The sequence below is a fragment of the Tympanuchus pallidicinctus genome, unplaced genomic scaffold (assembly GCF_026119805.1).
Source record: "Tympanuchus pallidicinctus isolate F22 unplaced genomic scaffold, pur_lepc_1.0 scaffold17, whole genome shotgun sequence".
Taxonomy (NCBI): domain Eukaryota; kingdom Metazoa; phylum Chordata; class Aves; order Galliformes; family Phasianidae; genus Tympanuchus; species Tympanuchus pallidicinctus.
Genome location: NW_026294690.1, coordinates 18497153 through 18512289, shown reverse-complemented (window position 1 = coordinate 18512289; position 15137 = coordinate 18497153). Strand labels below are relative to the sequence as shown.

Sequence of the window (15137 nt, the reverse complement as noted above, 5' to 3'; positions counted from 1 at the left end):
CAGGCTGCGGAAGCCACGAACTGGCACAGACAGCCTGGGGCAGCCTGTTGCCTGCAACAAAATACCAAATCCAACACATGCAGGAGGACCAGAGAGAGATGTGAAGCTCACTTAAGGGCTTTCAGGGAGGTAAAGCGTGTAAAGGAGCAAAAATCTGCATCTGTTCCTTCCATCCAGAATCATAGAATTGCTCAGGTTGGAAAAAGCCTTAAAGATCATCAAGTCCAACTGCAACCTGACCATACTTCCCTAACTCTAACAACCTTCTGCTAAATCATGTCCCCGAGCACGATCCTCGTCAGGAGCAGCAACCATTGTAGCCTACATAGCTAAATAAGACTTTCAATTAGCAGAGGTCTGTATCACTGCTCAAAGTGGTATTGATATTTTTACATTAGAATTGTAAAGTGTGATACACCACCACAAAAGATATCCCTCTGAATACTGAACTGAACGAATCTCTGAACGGATATTGTTCTGACATTCTTTTATAGCAACATTATGTTATTACCGAAAAATAGGACAGACCTCCTCTGGAAGACATTCACTACAGCACGAGAAGTACCTCGGAGGGATGGCAGATTTTCTGTCAGGCTGTCAGGTCCTCTGCTTTTATCACATGCCACAAAGCCACCGAGACTGCTGGAGACAACGGCAGCGGTGCCCAGTGCTGGGTCTGTCCCCTCCTGCTCCAGCGTGCGAGGAGCTGCCAAAGGAAACCAATAATTTCCACAAAGATCAAGGCGAGTTTAATCACAGAGCCTTGGTCTGGGGCCAGCTCTTGTTCTTTCAGGCAAAAACTTCAGCACCAAGCATATGGCAAATGCTATTTCCCTCTGGATCAATACGTTACCCTCTCCTTTACCGGAGTGAAGTATATCCAACCTGTCTCCTTGGTTGGTCACGGAATTTCTCTTTTCTCAGCTGCAGCACGCTGACAGACATCTGTGTCTCCATCCTGAAAACAACTCTTGCAGTAAAGCAACAAAAGTGCAGAATTGCAGTTCGTGACAGATTTCAAAGGGCTGTGTCAATCCACAAATGCACGAGCATTCCAAGAGCCGCTAGGAAAACAATTAATGTCTGGCTGTAATGTAATTTCCTTTGGTCAGTCCTCTCTACTGAAAAAGACAGATTTCAGGAGAGCTTTAATGCCAGTCTATGTTTCAGGGAGCTGCAGTGCAAGGAGATACATCGCTCTTCCTCACTCTTCCTTGGGGTCCTTCCCAAAGTCTCCTGGAATGCACAGGACCTCAGGACACTTTTACAAAAAACTTCTTTTTCAATTTAAGTATATTGGTACATTATTATGCTTGTTATCAGATAAGAGGACTGCAGTGCTGTTCTGATCTCACATTGCTGTAGGGGGCCACAGCGGCACATGTGCATACTTACAGCAAGCTGTGGTTCACATCTTTATGGGTATGTTTCATACATGGGGCCATGACTGCATTCTTTAATATCTTGATGCTTGTGCTGCTCTAAGGACACGATTCTTCTCCTCAAAACAAGAAATTATTGATGCAGTTGAGCTTTCTAGATCAAAATCGACGACTTGAATTTCTTTGAGGTCACGAAGCGTGCAATGTGCAGTGAAAACAGAGTAATTCAGTTACAACAGTAAGTACGTTTAGCATCATCTTGTCCCCTCTACCCTCTTCTATTCATCTTTGTGGCATTTCCTTGAGAAAACATAAATGTTCCTCTCGTTTTGCAGCTTAATCTCCATATGTTTATCAGCTGTAATTGCAGCTTGGTCACAGTAATTAAAGTACATGACACCTACTTGTTAATGTAGGCAAGAAAAACAATTTTCCCTGTCACCATTTCAAAACATTTGTTTAAATTGTAGCCACAAAGAATACACACATGTGAATGCAGTAAGTGCCAAAAACCCCTCTGTGTGAGTCAAGAGGAGCCAGCGCCAGCTTCACCCAGCAGTAGGTTTGGTGGATAAAGCAGAAATGTGTCACAATCAAAGCCAGTATTTGCTCTTTCTTAATACGGGGTGAACTGTGATATGATACCTGCTACCTTTTCCTTTACACCATCAGAGCATCCCTTCTGCCCTCAGGAACACACTGCAGCTCAGGTTCCTTAGTGCCACCCAGAGCCTTGGGCACTGTCTGCAGCACCAGTGCTGGTGTGCCCAAGGAAAGCCATGGCTGTAGGAAAGCCCCCAAACCAATATCCTTTCCAAGGAAGCCAAGGCCTTTGGAAAACAACAGGAACTTCTTGCCGTGTGTTTTTCCTACCCTTAAAACCACAAAGATAGCCCTGGACTGATGCTTCATGGAACATGAGTCAAAAAATGAGAAAGGCTTTAGAACATGTTAATGAAGCAATTATTATAAACCCTTCTCTGAATGAGGCAGGATAAAATCTAAGTAAGTCACAGCTTAAACGTACTTCCAAATTTGTTCACGTAGCACCAGAGCATATTTACCAGAGAGCACTGAGAATAAGGTCAGCATTAAAGCAAAGATTTAAGAAACAGAATAAAAGGATCTTTGTAATTTGGTTGTGCTCAGGAGGCTCTGCTTGTTGACACAGACGCAGCCCAGTTATTTCTCCACACACAACAGCCATTACTCATCCATTGGGTCACACTGCATTTCCCATTCCTTTAGGCAGAGCCTCGGAGTTATTGATCCCATGAATCAAAGTGGTGGGGCTGTGAGGGCTGCGTGCTGCAGTGGGGGGACGGAGACGGATGGGGCTGCTGGCGTGGGCTCTATGGGGAGGGAGGCACTGGAGATCACTGAATGCTAACTATTTTTCTAAATGGCTGTCAAGTCACTTCCAAGGTGCAAGCAATGAAGTCAGCACTCTCTATTTTTCTTTCCATTCATTTGGGAGGGTGGTGAACTCGTGAAAACACGTGACGGCTCAGTGAATGTTGTGGAGGTAAGAGCATTGCTTAAAATCCTGTTAGGAGGGAGCAGAAGTTTACCATTATCCCATGCAGCATCTCATCCTCCCTTCACCTCTGGACCAAGCTGTGCTTATTTCAAGTAACAGTGCCATAATACGAGGTGTAGAAATTAAACCTTCCAGGAATCACATATCCTGTGTCATCCACTCAATTGGCTCGTACAAATCTGGAGTACTTTATCTACATAAAATGATTTCTTCTTCTTTCCCCCAAATCCTTAAGGAGGTTTAAGAACTGTGAACACACTCAAACCAAGTTACGTGGCTGCTCTTTGGGAGAGAACAGGACACAGAGAGAACATGCAGACTGGAAACCCAAGAGGGCTGCAGCAGCATGCGTTAGCTAACAGCTGTGATGGCACCGTCGTGTAGCCTGTGGCAGCAGAGCAGGAATCAGATGATCTTTAAGGCTCCTTAAACTCAAATCACTCTATGATTCTATGCTTAATTAGTTAATACAAACAGCATTTCCACCTGAATTCATCCTCACCAGCAAGAGAAGGAAAATCCCCATCTTGCAGTCTCTTCCTACCACCAAAGCAGCATTGAACCCTTCCTCACATATTTATAAGTCCAGTGTCAGTTAATGGAAGTTTACGTGGGAAGGTGAAAGACCTTCAGTTTAGTGGGAAAGGCAGAGGTTATCACATAATTTCAGCCCCCCTGCTGTGTGCAGGTCACCAACCAGCAGCCCAGGCTGCCCAGAGCCACATCCAGCCTGGCCTTGAATGCCTGCAGGGATGGAGCATCCACAGCCTCCTTGGGCAACCTGTGCCAGTGCTTCACCACCCTCTGAGTGAAAAACTTCCCCCTCACATCCAAGCTACACCTCCCCTGTCTCAGTTTAAAACCATTCCCCCTTGTCCTATCTCCATCCACCCTTGTAAACAGCCATTCTCCCTCCTGGTTATACGCTCCTTTCAAATTTTGGAAGGCCACCATGAGGTCTCCCCAGAGCCTTCTCTTCTCCAAACAATAAACAGAGCTCCTACCCTGCTCCACTGAGCAACGCTCCTTCCTTCTCTTCCCCCAGACACTGCAACAATAAGTGTGGCTCATGGGAAGACTTTCTTGCATTATTTTTACTGAGATGCGGATACTTTCCCTGCTTTGATTTAGGAACAGCCGCTGAAATTGCACAAGGCTGGGACTAATCTGCATGCACAGCTCCCCACGTGCAGCTCGATGCGTGCTGGCAACGAGCTCAAGCAACACAATATATTGTGACAGCTCTCGAAAACTTGTACCTTAAGGAGCTTACAGGAAATGGGCTGGCTGTTGCTTTGCAGCAGAAAACATGTTATCTGAGAAGATAAATCCCATTAGGCAATGAAATATGCTTCGTTTCAATAGCAAAAAAAAAAAAAAAAGATCTCCATATTTTTTTGTTCACTCTTTTCTTTTTATAGCATCTCCTTTACCTTCGTTCTTTGGATACTCCCAGGAAGGAAATAAATAAATCTGCATTTTCCCCAGTACGGAAGTTAAGCAGGCAAAGGCATGGACCAAAGTAGAGGCATTGTGTGGTGCAAAGCAGCAGTGTGTCATGGAACAGGAATGTGCAGCAGCTGGGGTTGGGGGAAAGACCTCTGGTCTGGCTGATCCCGCTATCTGTGGCTGAGGACCACAGGGATGTGATCAGGGATGTACTAACACCTACAATTAACAGAAGTAAAGTGGCTTAGTGCCTGCTGCTGTAAAATATTTGTTTGGAAATCAACCAAAACCAGTTCCAATTAGAAACATTAAAAAAAAAAATGAAACAAAAAGTGGCTCTGGCTGTGCTGGGGCAGGCAGCAGTGGGTCCCCTACAGTGTGCAGCTGGCCCTGGGACAGGGCAGCTCCATGGGCTGCTGCTTGAGGGAGGCTCTGCTGCTCGCTCAGCCCAGTTAGCTTGCTTTTTTTCCCCAAGCAAACAGCAGGGCTTAATAACTGCACCCTGTGCTGTGCAAGTCTCACCAAAATGGACTCACACTTAGCAAAGCAGCTCCTCTGAAAAGGCTCAAAAGTGGGAATAAAACTGTCTGTGTGAGGAGGTGAGCACTCTGCAGAGAGGCTGCTGTCAGTGCTGTGCCCTGTGAGCACCTGGGCTGCGGATGGCACTGATAGCACTTGGGCTGAGGAGATGGAAATGGCCCTGCAATAAGAGTAATAGCAGCTGAGACTCATTTGGAGTCTTTGCTGGATACTTTCTTTTAATTTAAGAAGGAAATACCAATACTTAATACGCTAGTGTTATTGCTTCTTTCCACACATCAGCTGTTTGATATATTAACCCCTGAGGAGAAGTTTCTGAGTTGCTTTGGGGTCCATAACGAAGATGCATCCCCTACACAGACAGTGTCTGGTGGATCCACACTAAGATCCATGGCTCTTTTGCCTACAAAACAGACTGTAGGCTGCAAATGCCTCTAAAAACATTATTATGCCACAGCGTGATGGCTATTTCCACTGGGGACACACGAGTCTGGTTTTTGCTTCCACTTGTAATAAGATACAGTAGAGATTGCTAACAAGCACGAGATCTATGAGAGGCAGATCCTAAGGCTCATCAATGAAGTTATGTTATCTCAGGTTAACATCCCATTAAAAACACATAATTCATTCTTAACCCTTAAAGTCTAAAATGCTGTAGGAAAGCTGCACGGTGCATTTCTTGCTATTTCAGAATAAATTCAGGCCCTCAAACTCACTATGCGACCTATTTTTCAATAAATAGAGTTTTCACGCTACACTAACACACAGCAGGGTCAGAAAAAATAACCCTCATTTATTTTATCAGGGGGAAAAAAACACAGACTGAAACTCACCCTAGCTCTATCATCATTATATGCATTTTAGCAAATGTATTTGAAATGCTATGCGAGTTCTTTGCTCAGAGAACAGCAAGACCGTTTGCTACCATTGGCTGTGCAGCTCTCACTGATGGGCTGCAACACGACTCCTCCGGCTCCATCAGACTGCATCCCTCATCACTTTGCTACCAACTTGATTCAGATTGGAACCCACGTACTGCGTTTATTGTTTTTCTAAAAAGAAAAGAGTTAGATGTCTTTGTTCGTGTCCTGGACATCAAGCACACGTGCATGTGCTGAGAGAGGGCTGGCAGCATCACCTCTTGCTCTCACAAAGAGAGCTAAGAACCAAACCGAAGCCGGGCGCCCACAGCTTTAAGGAGTTGATCCATGCAACTACAAAAGCATTTTAATATGGGGATTCCTTCTCAGTTTCCTGGCTGATAACAAGGGATGTGCAAAGGATGCTTTCATTTGCAAAGCTGTGGGATTGGTGATGGCAGAAGGCAAACCCTGTGTCTCCTACTGGTGTGCCTGAACTGCCGTACCGCTATGACATCTGTGACAGCATCAGTTGTTGCCTGGACCTCAGCTGTCTGGGCAGCTGGACAGAAGGAGGGAGAGGCCCCAGCCTGCCTCTCCCCAGGGTGACCAGCAGCTGCTGCAGACACTCTGGACTGATGGAACAGGAAAAACCCCATTTCCTTTTGAAAAGAAAATGAACCAAACCTGGCTCCTCCTTATTCCACAGAATATTCCAGTTGACTTCATTTTTCCAGGAGCCAATGAGCACGGACATCTCCCTGCAGCTCTCAGGGGTCTTCCCCTGGAAATTTTCTTTCCTATCTGGAGCAATCTAGAGCTTTATTTTACCCTAATGCATGAACCACTTCCTAGTGACCGGTGCAGAATTTGCTCTCAGACATGCAGTTAGTTTCCAGGCAGTCCTATGCAGAGCCAGGACCCTGTGGGCTGCTTTCAACTCAGAGAATGCCATGACTCCACCATTCTACTGTTCCTCAAGTAACATTCACCTGGCTGAAGGCATTATTCAGGCCCCACACTTATCTGCCTCAGCCACAACAGATCTGGTCACAGCCAGCACCTGAGCACACTGATAGGAAGCACATAATTTTCCTCTCGTCTGATCCTCAAACTTAGCAATTTTCTCTTTTATAACATTTCACGAAGAGGAAGGAAGATGATGAGTAGGGGAAAAAGAATAGATAACAGAGAGGATAATGGTAAAAAGAGTCTGAGAAGAGGTGATACCTAATTTACTACAAACAACAGCAGCAGTACAAGAACTTCAGGTATTACATAGACAAAGCGTGAATAAAACCTATTCTCAGTCTGAACAATTTATTGCATTTTGTGTTCTTTTTTTTCCCCACTTATTCCAGAGTATATTTTTATGGATTCATTTCAGTAAAAGAAAAATATCTTTCTTTATACGAGTACAGCATGTAGCTCTGGGTAAAGTGATATTGCCTGGGCAGCTGATGGAAAAGTCCAACATTTTTTGGCAATACAAAAAGGCGCAACATGATAAAGAAATGAGACAAATAAGAAGCTATTAACAAAAGTATTCTTAATTGCTTTTCTGCACAGTGTGCTGTAGTTTGACATCTGTAGGAAATCACAGCACAAAAGGACTAATTATTGCTCATTCCTCTAGGATCACCACCCAGACTGATACGATTATGTGAATTTCCTTTGTGGTCACGGTGTATCAGTAATAGGACTGTTAGTTGGTCTGCTTTTTATAGAGAGAAGTTTTGCTCAATACTGTAATTTTCAGCAGCTTCAGGCAGTTCTCAGGCAGGTGAGCAGAGCTTTACCCAGAGACTCTTTCCATCACTGGTCTATTTACAGCCATGGGGGAATTTGGGAGAGTTGGTATATTTTTTGGTAAAACATTTAGGCAGGAAAATAAATGCACCGATACATGTTTTGTCATTCTAAACACAACGAGGAACCAAAATACAAATTATATAGTAGACTTCGTCTTATTCCCAGAACACTTTTCCTGTTCTTTCCTTATGAGTGCCTGGATAAGGCTAATTTCCCTTACCTCATATAACTTGGTTTACTGATGTTTGTTGCAGCTGGAAGCATCTCAGAACTGAAGATCCTGCAGAGGACAGCTGTTCCCCCAGCAACAAGGCTCCTGTGTCCTGCTCACAATGCTCACTGCGTGAATGAGGAAGAGAGGATGCCCCATCAGCTTCACAGCTCCTGAAGGAGGTTTCACCCTCACTGATGCCCATCCCATCAGAATACCACTCAGAGTTGCCCAATTACAGACCTTACCCAAAACAATCCCATCAGAATGCACTTCTTTTCACTGTGTTGCAACTGTAGTTTATGCTGTGAGGAAGGATTCCAGAGCAGGAGCCTACACTGCCTTCTCTACGTGGCTTTCCAGCAGCTCCTTCCAGCCCAAACTTACGAAGCTGAGCCCCCACTTTGCACCCAGAGGTGTGATCAGGCCTGGAGCTCCTCCAACTGCTCAAAGTGCAGGAAATGAAATCTGAAGCTAAATTGACCTCCCACATAGTTATGCACACAATAGCTTGCTAAGAATTGTAAATAATTACTAATATTCCGCTTACCATCGCTGTGTTCATTTCCAGACTGTGAAGACACCTAGCACAGCCTTTCCCTCCAAATAGCTGATCAGCAGATTAAAATACTTTCATTAGACTCCTTTTGTTTGATTGTGTGTGACTGTGGCGATCTCCCAGGATCTGCAGCTGAAGAACAATGTCACAAAGACCCACATGGGTAATTGCTGTGCATGTGCAGCAGGACCATTTCCGACTTATCTGAATATTTCTTCAATTTCCTTGCTAAGAAAACAAAAGAAACAGAATGAAGAACATTTAACTGGTAAACTCACACGTGCTGATTGAGAAAGGAGAGGTGAGGTGGGGATGGGGAGAACTGTTCCACCTGGAGCACCATGACATCCCACTGGGATTTCGCAGTGCAAACTGGATATACGTCATTCCCTCTTTTTCTTCCCTTGGGTATTCTCACCACACTTGCAGGCAGGAGTACATTCAAAATGCAGATTCACAATGCCCAAAGTTTTGTTTTAGGCATCAGCTATACAACTTCAAGCCTCACTAAATCATACAGTCCTACAGTGAGCTTGGCAGGGAAGTGCTGGGATATTTCCATTTCTTCACACACACAAAAAAGGGAATCTTTTGCATTGCTACAAGTGATGGATGTCAGAAAACGCAAAAAGTACCACAAGTATTTCCCAGAGTGAGCAAACATCCGCTCTTTTTTAACACATGAAAAATTAACACAATCAAATTCCACTGTAAAACACGCTTCAGAATTTGCTTTACCAGCTTTATTACCTTGACGACTGGGATACGTTTTACTTTTCCCAAAGAAGCAGCACATATCTAAACGAGAGGAAAACTGATGATATACAGCTAGTGAGTGGTCATGAAAAATAAGGGCCCAAAATTTATCTGTGTCATTACTATACAATGATGCTCATGTGCCATAAGCAGATACTGTAATGGAATAAATCAGAAACACTGGTAGCAATGATCATAATCCTTATTGTTTACTGTAGTGCCTAGCAATAAGGGTTCAGGATCCCACTTTTATTGCTGTTGTCAGAAGCGTAATGCATAAAGGGGCTTGGAGAGGCAGGCACAGAGGTGACAGAAAGTGAATTTCCTCTTAATATCTAACCTGAATTGCTCCTCTTTTAGTTTTTAGCCATGCCCCCACATCCAGTCACTATCAGACCACGTATGAAGTCCCTCTCCTGTTTATAAGCTCCCCCCAGGTACTGGAAGGCCACAGTGAGGTCTCCCTGAACCATCTCTTCCCCAGGCTGCAAAACCCAGCTCTCAGCCTTTCCTCACAGCAGAGGTGCTCCAGCCCTCTGGGCATCTTTCTGGCCCTCCTCTAGACCTGCTCCAACAGTTCCATGGCTTCCCTGTGTTGCGTTGGCACTTTAAAACACAGATGGTCTGGATGAGGTCCAAAATAGCCTGGGAAAACAGAGGCGATGGACAGTCGAACCATGCAGGAAAGGTAGGAGTGCTGGGGGGGCACCTGGCACGTGGCTGCCATGACTTGGAGCAGAGCAGATGGATGAGTCAGGATGGGATGGCAGCCCTGGGGATGGGCAGAGCTGCAGCTGGGCAGCTCCACAGTGGCTGCAAAAGGGCATAGATAAGATAGCACTTGTGTGATGAAAAAGGCTGTGAGATAAATCTAGACCTCACTACACGCTGGAGAATTCACACAGGAAAAAATGCTCTCCTCCCCTGGCTCAGCCTCAGCTAAAAAAAACTATTTACTTGTTAACTATTCACATTATGTATTTTATATATTTAAATTCATGGAAATGTTTACTTATATACTTATATTTCACGGACTATAAAACAATAATAACAAACTCCAAATTAGTCGTTTCCTCTCAGATAATAAAGTCGCAATGAGAAAAATTTGTTGCTTCCAATTGTTCCAACCAGTGTTGGAAATGACATGAAAATCTCTTTGGCAGTCATTACAGCCTAATTGTTTTGGAAAGCTGCAAGAGAATCATCATCGCTTTTTTGTTGCTGGTTGGTTTGCTAAAGAAAAGTTAGTTTCATTCAAAGCAATTAAATATTTCAATCTCTTTATTCTTAAAAACAAAACAGAGAAGTGAACTGGCAAATTCTTTCAAATACTCTGTGAAAATATTTTTCTATAAAATAGAATGTACAGCTCTCTCTCTTTTTTTTTTTTTTTTCTTAAACTGATGGGAAGCAACTTGGATCTGCCAAAATTCTTTGCTAATATATATTCTGTAGTAAGCTGGATATCTATCCTCAGTTTTGTAATCCCAGTTCAGTGCCGGGAGCTGTTAAACTCATGAATTATGCATTTTGTTCTATAAACACAAAAGAAAAAACACTTACACTGTAATTAGTTTATTTGCTGTTATCCAAGATCACAGTAGTTCATAGAATAATTAATAAAAAGAAGGCGTCTTTCTGATGTTACCTGGGGCAGCCCTAGAGGTGCTGTGGAAGGCAGACCCCTGTCTGACCACTTTAAGAAGATTGGATAGAGCAGAAAACCAAACATGAAGTGTTTGAGGTAGAGCATAAAGAAACCTGATGTTCAGGTACTGGTTTGAGGCTCAGAGCATCTCGACCCTGCCTTGCTCCCTGTGGCAACCTGACACGTGCACGGTGTGGGCAGCAGTGCCAATAAAAACAACACCTTGCCCTACAGTGGGGATCCTTCCAGCCTTTTCTTTACACCCTGTTTAACAAGTACATCCTCTATTTTCAGGCCTTTCCCTGACAAATTCCTCTGTTTTTACCCTGGACACATCCAGATCCAACCTGAGATGAGCTCGTCAGAGAAGAGTTTTTCAAGTTTAGAAAATTAATTCTTATGCCTCATCTCAGGCTTAGCAGATGCTTGGGAATCTTTAATAGCTGTAATTACTTAGTTTATAGTTATTGCGTTGTCATATCTCTTATAGAAGCAGATCAAAGTTTATGAATACCTCTGTAATTAGAGGACATATATCAGGAACAAGATAACTCCAACTGCTGCTCATCACATCACTAATTTCACTGTGTCGCTTCTCGAAGCCCTTATCCTTATTCTTAATGGCCATGCTCAATAACCATCAACTGAGACAGCACCACATCTGGCTGCATATTTATTCTAGATTTCAAATTATACCAATCATTGTGTGCTGGATAAAGTCTAGGCTCATTCTTTAAGTACCATAATCCTGTTTACAAGACAAAAATCCCAAGCCCCCGATGCGATGCACACAGCACGCCCTCTGGCAGCTCAATCAGATTTTTCTCTAGCTCAGTCAATCTCTAGCTCATACAAATGGCTCAGTTCTCCTGGCATTCCCAAAACATATGAAAAAGAAGGCATGACCAACATTTACTTGCTTCTAGCACATCTACAGTTAGCACTGAATCACAGAATGGCCAAGGTTGCAAGGGACCTCAAGGATCACGAATCTCCAACCCCCTGCCACAGGCAGGGCCACCAACCTCCACATTTCACAGCAGCCCAGGCTGCCCAGGGCCCCATCCAACCTGGCCTTGAACACCTCCAGGGATGGACGAGGCATCCACAGCCTCTCTGGGCAGCTGTTCCAGCACCTCACCGCTCTCTCTGTAAAGAACTTCCCTGACATCCTACCTAAATCTTCCCTCCCTCAACTTCAAGCCATTTCCCCTTGTCCTGCAGTTATCTACCCTGTCAAAGAGTTTATTCCCCTCCTGTTCGTAGGCTCCCTTTAGGTATTGAAAGGCTGCAGTGAGGTCGCCCTGCAGCCTTCTTTTCTCCAGGCTGAACAAGCCCAGCTCCCTCAGCCTGTCTTCATAGGGGAGCCTGTCTTCATAGGGGCTTTCACTGAAGAAAGAAGTAAAGCAGATGTATTTTATTATTATTATTTTTACCTTGGCAACGTTACCAATAGATGCCTTAGTGCTCACGTGGTACCATAGAAATTGCAAGGAGGTGATGCTCCCAGTGCTGCTGCTGCTTCTATGTGGAAAAATACTCCCTCACCTAAAGAACATTCCGACAAATACATTTGGTGTTTAGCCAACATCCTGGTCTCTGCTGGCATGTTTCAGCAGCAGCCAGCACCTAAGTCAGTATGATTCATTGGATCAATAATTCTAAGGTCTGTACCTAAAAGGTTGAAAAATGTGGAAAAACCTGGCAGAAGAGTAATGATGGTAATGTTCAGCAAAATGGTTAATGAGGCTTGGGAAAAGCAGGCTTTGGGAGGAGAGAAATATGTACAGGTTTAACCTTGCACACAAGCTTCCGCAGAACATTCTGTCTTCTGGGTTAACCATAACGTCCCCACACATTAAGAGACAGCTGTAGTCATTGACATGTTCACTCTTTCATGGATTGGCCCTTTCCCACTTCCAGGCACCGGTTGCTGGAGGAGGATGTGGCTCTTTTCCAGGTCTCCGTATCCCCAACCATTACTTGCTGAATGGCTGATGTTGGTGGCACAGTTACATAAAGGCACAGAAAATAAGGTTACTTTCTGCCTCCTTACCTGAACATTTTGGCTCATTACTGCTCCCTGACCCCTCCTTCAGCTGCCATCCTATCACAAATAATTCAATTCCTTCCCAGCCCGCTGCTTCCTCATCATTTCACTTCCCTCAGTAGGTGTAATAGCATCCTGTGCATAAGGTGCTGTGCCCAAAGGAAGCTCAATAGCAGTAATACCAGTAGCTAAGGCTAGTGATATCATACAGCATTTGATTACTTCAGAGAAAAAAGGACACTGCAGCTGCAATTACCTGTCATTCCTCCCCCTCTCATGGCTTTGGAAGAACCATCAGGTCTGTAAATGCGTTTTGCCACAAGCTGGAACACACATCACGTTGTATGCAATGGCACTGCTCTGTGCTTTACATGGGATGGGAAGATGGTATCCATAATCAGAGCAATAATTCTGAAATGAACTCAGATAAGGGACTAATAGCTAAGTGATCTGAACATCAAAGCCCCATCTTCCTCCTCAGCAAAGCAGCCACAACACATTATCACCCGTACATTTTTCTTTTTAAAATACAGTTTTGCATTAATTCATCCCTCATCCAAAAGCTGGACAAAAGCAACATGCTTTTTAATGGTTGTTAAATACTCTGCAATTTGTCTCCTATTTGTCAGCTGGCATTAGAAGAGATCTATAACTAATCTCGGTGCCACCAACAACACCGCCTGCTGCACACTCCCTCCATCCATAAAGCATCACATCCACAGTGAGGACAATTAGATGCCTCTGATCTCTTCTCTATAATTCACTTTCCTATCTAATCAACAATTATCCATAATGAACTTTGCATTGCTAGCTCAAGCTCAGCAGTTTCTCTTGCTTAGTGCAAGGCATAAAGGAAAAACCGGTGGCAAACAGCATAGCATGTTTTATGAAGTGATTTCTGAATAATCACGCTTTAATTTTAAAGCTGTTTAACAGCCATAGCAAATGGCAGACAAAAGAGCTGAAGTGAGGAGTGTGACCTATGAAACTGATGAAAATTCATTTGGAAAAACCCTTTATTAGAAAAGGGTCTTCTTGTCACAGGCCTATAAATCACAGGTGAAAATGAACCTAAATGGTAGGAAGCAATTGGTTTTACAATTCCAAATCCTTGCAGTGATACGAGTGGTGTTAACAGTGTAAGGAAAAGGAAATACTGCTGTCCAGGCTCATGGTCAGGATGTTCCCCATGGCCAGGGGCACTTGGGTGTTCAGAACCCTGCAAAGAACTCCTGTAGGATCTCTGCTGGGCAGGGAAGGCAGCTGGTTGGCCAGGAACAAGCACTTCCCATCCTGGTTGGGCTTCCACACAAACGTACCCAGTCTCACCTCCAGAACTTCACAGCCTTTGGTTGCAATGCATCCCCTGCAAGCCCGATGCTCCTCCAGGCACGCAGATGGAGCTCACCATGTAACCAAGAGCCTGTCCTTACAAAGTACCCCGAGCCAAAGAGAAGTTTCCAGAAGCTTTGTTGTTGTAACTGAAGGAGAATAAATAAATAAATAAATAAATCTGAGCAGAGGTGAAGATCTTCAAAGTAATGGAAGAAAAGGAGTTCAGAAGAGAACCCTCCCAAAGACCCCATGCATTGTAATCTAATTCCTGTGAACACTAATCCATCCAAATGTGCCACTGACATTAAAAATATTAAATAGGGTTAAAAAAAAAAACCTTAAACTACTCCTTGTGTGTATTTGTCTCCTAACAGCAAACTGCGCTCTCAGCTCTGTCAGACAGGCTCAGACCTCTGGATTATCTGATCAATAGCAAACAAGAATGAGAGTATTTTCAGTTCACTGGATAAAAGTCAAGGAACAGAGAAATAATAATGGGAGCAGCGATTCAATCAGAAGGAGCTGTAGTAGGTGGCACAAAGCTATAGGACAAATGTCAAGCACACAAACAAATAGCACAGCTGAAGTGAAAAAGCACGAGTTATCAGAGTGTCTTTTAGAAGGGCTCCGTGGGTCAGATTCCTCCTCCGCCACTGGCATTGCTGGGAAAAAAAATTATTGGTGGAAGTAAAATGATGCGAGGCCACAAAGTTTGTCAAACCTGTGGACCCAAACTTTGAGCCGTGGAGCCACACCTGTTCTGATCAAAATTCATTTCAAGCCATTGTGACCAGAATTGCAAACAACACCCTGCATACACCAGTTAGCATAGCTGCACACTGATATTCTGGTATATATGCAATGATCAACTCAAATATTCAAATCATTCTCTGCCTCCATCATCTACCACTGTAATTTTCCAGTTATGGCAGAAATTTTTCATTTCTAAGTACCAAAGTGCACAAGCTTGTACTTTTTTTATTATTATTATTATT

The 15137-nt window shown here is 43.9% G+C and overlaps 1 protein-coding gene and 1 long non-coding RNA gene across 2 annotated transcripts in view; one reads left to right on the top strand and one right to left on the bottom strand.

Moving 5' to 3' along the window:
- Positions 1-14777, top strand: part of OXTR (oxytocin receptor) — a 465983-nt gene extending 451206 nt beyond the window's left edge. Inside the window, exon 3 of the transcript XR_008205569.1 lies at positions 14766-14777. The gene's annotated coding sequence lies outside the window, so the exon portion shown is untranslated. The remainder of the gene's footprint in view (positions 1-14765) is intronic.
- LOC128078312 (uncharacterized) lies at positions 6846-14350 on the bottom strand. The gene is made up of 3 exons (XR_008205572.1): positions 14137-14350; positions 8345-8581; positions 6846-7922 (listed from the first exon to the last, which is right to left on the bottom strand). It is a non-coding gene; the product is annotated as an uncharacterized LOC128078312 (long non-coding RNA).
- Positions 14778-15137: the final 360 nt, after the last annotated feature.